We start from the raw sequence: 8,302 nt of genomic DNA on the forward strand, positions 1-8,302 counted from the left end.
ACTCTGGCTCTATGACAGCGTCTGTGGCTGTCTGGAAAGCGTGGGCCTCGGTCATTGGGCACGAGCGGTCACGTGACAGCAGGTTCCTCCAGGCCAGCGCTGGTGGTTGAGTGATGTAATCACGCGGGGTCTGAAGTCTCCGTGGGTGTAGGTTTCTTGGTTATGCTGATGACAGGCAGTGCCCGAACTCTAGGCTGGGAGTTGTGCCATGCTGCTGCTTTCGTGGGCTGACCAGAAAAGGGTAGAAGGATTGGCGTTTACGAAGTTTTTGAATCAGGAGGCAAGGTCGCCTTGTGCCCCCAAAAGGGTAGAAAAAGGCCTGGCAAACTGGAAAATCGCGTCCTTACGGTGCCTACATATTTATGGTACGAATTAAACTGCTCACGGGGTGCTAGGTTTGTCTGCAGTCCGTTTCTCCCTCATGGTGGAAGACGCGTGGGGAAACTTGGTAACCAACTCTAATTACATTGGTGGTTGGATGACTCGTTACATCCTGTTTTTATGTTGCAATGAAACGTCTTGTGGCCGGGCGCGGTGGCTCACGCCTGTAATCCCAGCACTTTGGAAGGCCGAGGCGGGCGGATCACGAGGATTGGGACCACCCTGGCCAACATGGGGAAACCCAGAGTGAGACTACGTCTGAAAAAAAAAAAAAAGGCAACTGTAAAGTTCTCTAATCTTTGTTAAGTAGAAGAATAGATTGCAGAAAAGAACAGTGTCGGCCGGGCGCGGTGGCTCACACTTGTAATCCCAAAACTTTGAGAGGCCGAGGCGGGCAGATCACTTGAGGTCAGGGGTTCAAGACAAGCCTGGCCAATATGGTGAAACCCCGTCTCTACTAAAAATACAAAAATCAGCTGGGCATGGTGGCTTATGCCTGTAGTCCCAGATACTCAGGAGGCTGGGGCTGGAGAATTGCTTGAACCCGGGAGGTGGAGGTTGCAGTGAGCTGAGATCGTGCCATTGCAGTCCAGTCTAGGTGTCAAAGAAAAGAATGGTGTCATTTAAGTCCAATCAAGATTCAACCAAAACAACCATGAGTGGGATTTAGATTGTGCTGGATTCAAACCCTGGCTCTAACAGTAGTTGTGCCTTGGACAAATTACTTAACCTAAGCCTCCATTTTGATGAAAATAAAATAGAGTTCATAACATCTATTTCAGAGTTGTGGCAGTTAAAGGAAACAGCCAATAAAGCCATTCACAATCAGTAGGTGTTTTTTTTTTCCAAAAAATGGAAATATTTGATGAGTTTTTATGTCTTGTGTTTGATTTTTTCCCCTTCTTTAATTTGAAATAATTATAGATTCACAGGAAATTGCAAATATAGCAGAGTCCCATATACCCTTCACCCACCTTCCTCTGATCATAGCTTCTTACTTGATTATAGTATAATATTAAAACCAGGAAACTGACATCTGTAAAATATTGTTAACCAGACCACAGGCTTTATTCCAATTTCACCAGTTTTTACATGCACTAGCTTGTGTGTGTGTGTGTGTGTGTGTGTGTGTGTCCTGTGTTACCCTTTCATAGTGCTATCCCTTATAGTACTACACATTAATAGTTGCAGCAGTCCACTGTCCTCCTCCCCGTTTTTTGACAATCACTAATTTGTTCTCCACGGCTATACTTATGTCCTTTCAAGAATATTATAAAAGTGGAATAATATAGTATGCAACTTTGGGGATCAGCTTTTTTTTTTTCATCCACCAAAATGTCCTTGAGATCCATTTAAGATGGTAATATATCAGTATCAGTATCAATGTATGTCCGTCTTTCTTTTAAATCACAGAGTATTAGTCCATTGTACAGATATCAAATCAGTTTTGGGTTTTTTTCATTTTTTTTTTCTTTTTTGAGATGGAGTTTTCGCTCTGTCGCCCAGGCTGGAGTGCAACAGTGTGATCTCGGCTCACTGCAACCTCCACCTCCCAGGTTCAAGCGATTCTCCTGCCTCAGCCCCATGAGTAGCTGGGACTACAGGTGTGTGCTACCGTGTCCCGCCACATCAGTTTTTAAATAAGGAACCTTCTTGGAAATAATTGATTTCTCCCTACATATAAGAGTGATTCCCCTTTAGTGATTCAATTATCTTCCTATCAAATGTTAAATCTTTAGATCTATGCAGGCAAGAGTTACAAACAATAGGAAAAATTACTGGAGCCAAATATCAGGAAAAGTGTTTTTCATGTTACCCCAATTCAATGTGCATGCATTATTAAAGTGATAATGTGGGCCAGGGGCAGTGGCTCATGCCTGTAATCTCAACACTTTGGGAGGCCAAGGCAGGTGGATCACTTGAGGTCAGGGGTTCAAGACCAGCGTGGCCAAGATGGTAAAACCCTGTCTCTACTAAAAATACAAAAATTAGCTGGGTGTGGTGGTGAATGCCTGTAATCCCAGCTACGTGGGAGGCTGAGGTAGGAGAATCGCTTGAACCTGGGAGGTGGTGGTTGCATTGAGCCAAGACTGTGCCACTGCACTCCAGTCTGGGCAACACGGTGAGAAGAGAATCCTCCAGCCCCAAGGTGAGCCACCCCTGCTAATGCTAAATGAAGAGTAGAGACAAGTATTCGTTGCTAAGCCATGCCCAAATTGCTGTTGTCTTCTTAGAAGACTTAGTGTTGGTATCTTTCCAACACAAACTAAGAAGACATTTCTCTACAAACCTGGGAACACCACCCCCACAAGGCCCTCAGTGTCCCTCAGCAAATGTGGAACAAATGTCACTATCACTATGAAAACAAAACTGATATTGTATGGTACCTTCAGCCCATACTGTCATGAATAGCTGTTTTTGTTTTTTGTTTTTATTTTTGTTTTTTTTTGCATTTTCAACTCCCCTTACTTCAGTTAATATCATTTCCCCTTTCCTTTGGAGTACTGGTGTTCCCTGATTGATGTGTTTTGGGGAAGCTGGTGAAACTGCCAAATATAAAACCCTTCTGGTGGTCGCCATGATCCTTTCTTGCTTTTTTTTTTCCCTTGTCCCTTTATAGGTATCCTGTGTTTTCCAGTTGAAAGCTTGTGAAAATTCGCTTTATCCTTGAAATACAGAATTTTCACCAGGATGTATGAAGGTATGTATTGTATAATACATATGTTTTTCTATTAATCTTGTTCAACATTTATTAGGTCTTTTTGAAGAAAGTTTCAAATCTTTCTTGATTTTAGAGAAATTTTCCTTAATAATATCTTTGCTTTTTCATTTTTTCCTCTTCATTAATTCCCCCTAAAAGTCCTAGTAAACTTATATTTTGTTTACTGGAATTACCCCTTCAGCTTTTTCTCATAATTTTCCTTTTTCTTTTTACTCTATGTTCTTAGAAACTTCCAAACTAGGTCCTTCAAAAACAAATTGAAATTGCACAGTTAAAATTTCTGCATTTCAAAATACGTAAGAGTTTTATCTCAAAAAACAAACATATAACTATAAAAAACTATTTGCATGGGGATTGGTGGTCATGGAGGCTTGAATTTAAAATGGCAGATTATCAAGACTATTGAAGCTTGGTGATAGGTACACTGAGGGTTCATATGAGACCATTCTGTTTATTTTGTACATATTTAAAATTCTCCATAAAAGAAAATGAGAACAAAAACAACAACAAAAACCTCAAAACAGACTGGGCATGGTGGCTCACGCCTGTAATCCCAGCATTTTGGGAGGGTGAGGTGGGTGGATCACCTGAGGTCAGGAGTTCAAGACCAGCCTGGCTAACATGGTGAAACCCCATCTCTACTAAAAATACAAAATTAGCTGGGCATGGTGGCGCATGCCTGTAAACTCAGATACTTAGGAGGCTGAGGCAGGAGAATTATTTTTATTTTTATTTTTTTGATATGGGGGTCTTGCTCTGTCACCCAGGCTGGAGTACAGTGGCCGTGATCTTGGCTCACTGCACCTCCTCTGCCTTCTGGGTTCAAGCGATTCTCCTGCCTCAGCCTCCTGAGTAGCTGGGATTACAGGTGTGTGCCACCACACCTGGCTAATATTTGTATTTGTAGTAGAGACGAGGTTTCGCCATGTTGGCCAGGCTGATCTCGAACTCCTGACCTCAGGTGATGCACCCATTTCGGCCTCCCAAAGTGCTGGGATTATAGGCATGAGCCACCATGTCCAGCCGGCAGAAAAATTATTGAACCCAGGAGACAGAGGTTGCAGTGATCCAAGATCATGCCATTGCAATCCAGCCTGGGCAACAAGAGCAATACTCCATCTCAAAAAACAAACAAACAATTGGTTAACCACGGCTATTAATGCTGCCATTCAGTCTGTTTCAGAAACAAAACAAAACTGAAGGAGAGAATTTTACTGGAAGGATATTGATGGCCTCCCAGAATCAGTGGAAGGCCAGGACACCTGGCTTAGCAAAAACACAAAAATCAAGGTGACAATACATTAGGAATTACAGCAATAATCTTCAAAACATTTTTCAAAAAACTACTCCACTGCCACGCCTGTGATGTCTTTGCTTCGTTTTTCTAGGCTCTATTACAAAAATTAATACCACCATCTAGTGGACCCTTCATATACCTAAGTTTGATTGTAGATTTCTTCTCTGGTTTTCCAGTCATTTCACTAAGATCTGAACTGTATTGTCTATATATTCCTCAGAATTTTAAAATTGTTTATTTTTGAGGTGGGAATCAGGTTTATGAGGTATAATTTATATCCAGTAAAACTGGCCCTTTTTAGTGTACAGTTCTATGAGTTTGTTTTTTGTGTTTTTTGTTTGTTTTGTTTTGTTTTTGAGACAGAGTCTTGCTCTGTCACCCAAGTTGGAGTACAGTGACATGATCTTGGCTCACTGCAATCTTCGCCTCCTGGGTTCAGGCAATTCTCCTGCCTCAGCCTCTTGAGTAGCTGGGATTACAGGCACCTGCCACTACACCTGGCAAATTTTGTATTTTTGGTAGAGACTGGTTTTCACCATGTTAGCCAGACTGGTCTTGAACTCCTGACCTCAGGTGATCCACCCACCTTGGCCTCCCAAAGTGCTGGCATTACAGGTGTGACCCACGGCACCTGGCCTTTTGTTTTCTTTTGAGACAGAGTCTCACTGTTGCCCAGGCTGGAGTACAGTGATGCGATCTTGGCTCACTGCAACTTCCGTCTCCGAGGTCCAAGCGAGTCTCCTGCCCCAATCTCCTGAGTAGCTGAGACTACAGGCGCATGACACCACACCTGGCTAATTTTTGTATTTTTAGTGGATATGGGGTTTCGCCATGTTGGCCAGGCTGGTCTTGAACTCCTGACCTCAAGTGATCTGCCTGCCTTGGCCTCCCAAAGTGCTGGGATTACAGACGTGAGCGACCATGCCCAGTCCTATGAGGTTTTTGGGTGTTTTGTTTTGTTTTTTAATTTCCATAGGTTTAGGCTAGGCATGGTGGCTCACGCCTGTAATCCCAGCACTTTGGGAGGCTGAGGCGTGTAGATCACTTGAGATCAGGAGTTCTAGACTAGCCCAGCCAACATGATGAAGCCCCATCTCTACTAAAAATATAAACATTAGCCGAGCATGGTGGCACACACCTGTAATCCCAGCTACTCGAGAGGCTTAGGCGGGAGGATTGCTTGAACCCGGTAGGTGGAGGTTACAGTGAGCCAAGATCGCACCACTATACTCACAGCCTGGGCTACAGAACAGGACTCAGTCTCAAAAAAAAAATTTTTTTTAATAGGTTTTTGGGGGAATGAGTGGTGGTTGGTTACATGAATAAGTTCTTTAGTGGTGATTTCTGACATTTTGGCGCACCCATCACCCGGTTCTATGAGTTTTAACAAGTAGATAGTTATAGAACCACCACCACAATCAAGATATGGAATAGGTCTGTCAACTCCAAAAAGTACATACCCTTTTTTTTTTTTTTTTTGAGACAGAGTCTTGCTCTGTCACCCAGGCTGGAGTGCAGTGGCGCGATCTCGGCTCACTGCAAACTCCGCCTCCCGGGTTCACGCCATTCTCCTGCCTCAGCCTCCCGAGTAGCTGGGACTACAGGCGCCTGCCACCACGCCCGGCTATTTTTTTGTATTTTTAGTAGAGACAGGGTTTCACCATGTTATCCAGGATGGTCTCGATCTCCTGACCTCGTGATCTGCCTGCCTTGGCCTCCCAAAGTGCTGGGATTACAGGTGTGAGCCACCACGCCCGGCCTAAGTATGTACCCTTGTGCCCATCTGAAGTCAACCTCTCCACCCATTCCCCAACCTCTGGTAACCACCGATCTATTTTCTCTCCCTATAGCTTTGCTTTTTCCAAAATGTCATGTAAGTGGAATCATACAAAATGTAGCTTTTGAGTGTGTCTTCTTTCAGTCAGCATAATGCATTGAGATTCATTGATATCATTGTCCCGCATCCCCACCTCCTTCTTTTTTCTCCCCAGTAATATTCCATTGTATGGATGTGCCAGAGTGTGTTTATCTACTGACCAGTTGAAGAGCATTTGAATTGTTTCCCATTTTTTGTATGAGTAATGTCACTATAAACATTTGCATACAGGTTTTTGTGTAAACATATCTTTTCATCTCTCTTGGGCAAATACCTAGGAATAGGATTGTTAGGTCTTATTGATATCAGTGGATTAGGGGAGGTGCCCAAATGCTGGTGGGGCCTCAACCCCAACCAGTGTCCAGGCTCTTGACACCTTCCCAAGAAGCAATTCAAGGATTAGTGATGATAACAGCCTTTTCCCAAAACAAATCCCCTTCTTGCCTGGGGACTAGACTGCCTTTGTAGGACTAACATATTAGTCAAAAGATTATAAATTATGATTTAGGAGTCATGCAGCTGGAGGCTACAAGATTCTGAAACTCCCTAAATTGCTCCTGGGGATAAAAATCACTATTATAGGCTGCTGCGATGGCTCACACCTGTAATCTCAGAATTTTAGGAGGCCGAGGTGGGCAGATCACCTGAGGCTGGGAGTTTGAGACCAGCCTGACCAACATGGAGAAACCCTGTCTCTACTAAAAATACAAAATTAGCCAGGTGTGGTGGCACATGCCTGTAATCTCAGCTACTTGGGAGACTGAGGCAGGAGAATCACTTGAACCCAGGAGGCTGAGGTTGCCATGAGCCAAGATGGCGCCACTGCACTCCAGCCTGGGCAACAAGAGCGAAACTCCGTCTCAAAAAAAAAAAAAAAAAAAGGAAGAAAGAAAAGAAAGAAATCGTTGTTATAAAACCTAAGACCAGTGCTTGGGATATTTTGTAGACCCTGTCCTCGATGGATCAGCTGGCACCACCCAGATGTATAAACTGGCTCATCTGATCTTGTGGCCCCCATCCAGGAAGTGACTCAGTGCAAGAAGACAGCTTCAACTCCCTATGATTTCATCTCTGACCAATCAGCACTCTCGGCTCACTGGCTTCTCCCAACCCACCAATTTGTTCTTTTTTTTTTTTTGAGACCAAGTCTCGCCTGTCGCCCAGGCTGGAGTGCAGTGGTGTGATCTCTGCTCACAGCAACCTCCGCCTCCTGAGTTCAAGCGATTCTCCTGCCCCAGCCTCCCGAGTAGCTGGGATTACAGGTGTGCGACTCCACGCCAGGCTAATTTTTGCATTTTTAGTAGAGACAGGGTTTCACCATGTTGGTCAGGCTGGTCTCAAACTTCTGACCTCGTGACCCACCTGCCTCAGCCTCCCAAAGTGCTGGGATTACAGGCGTGAGCCACCGCGCCCAGCCAATTTGTTCTTAAAAACTCTGATCCCTGAATGCTTAGAGAGACTGATTTGAGTAGTAATAAAACTCTGGTCACCCACACAGCCGGCTCTGTGTGAATTACTCTTTCTCTATGGCAATTCCCGTCTTGATAGATTGGCTCTGTCTAGGCAACGGGCAAGGTGAACCCACTGAGTGGTTATAAAAGTATGGAGGTTTATTGCAAAGAGAAAATTACACATTCAAGAAAGGGGAGTGTGAACATACTCGAGAGTCACACAGCCCAGTTTAGGTTTTTATCTTTATGGATTTCTTTAACCAAGGAATGGAATATTCATGAAGAATCCTGGAAAAAGGTGGAGATTTCTCAGAACTGCGGTGCCATCCATTTTTTAACCAAATATGGGACTGTCATGGCACTGGTAGGTGTGTGATTTAGTACGTTAATAACCGTATAATTAGGTCCTAGGTGAAACCTAGGTCAAATCCAGTGCCATGTTGTGTCCTGTCAGCCTTAGCAAGTTTGGCCCACACCCTGGTTTTTAGAGTCTTATCAGCCTCTACCTTATGCAGCTATTTTAACAGATTTTTTCCTTGTTAGTTACGTGAAACTGCTGCCTGGAATTATTAAAT

General features: G+C 43.9%; 1 long non-coding RNA gene across 1 annotated transcript; it reads left to right on the top strand.

Moving 5' to 3' along the window:
* Positions 1 to 147: 147 nt before the first annotated feature.
* Positions 148 to 7,260, top strand: LOC115837279. The gene is made up of 3 exons (XR_004032336.1): positions 148 to 365; positions 3,002 to 3,082; positions 7,223 to 7,260. It is a non-coding gene; the product is annotated as an uncharacterized LOC115837279 (long non-coding RNA).
* Positions 7,261 to 8,302: the final 1,042 nt, after the last annotated feature.

The sequence above is a fragment of the Nomascus leucogenys genome, chromosome 11 (genome assembly GCF_006542625.1).
Source record: "Nomascus leucogenys isolate Asia chromosome 11, Asia_NLE_v1, whole genome shotgun sequence".
In the NCBI taxonomy this organism is placed as follows: domain Eukaryota; kingdom Metazoa; phylum Chordata; class Mammalia; order Primates; family Hylobatidae; genus Nomascus; species Nomascus leucogenys.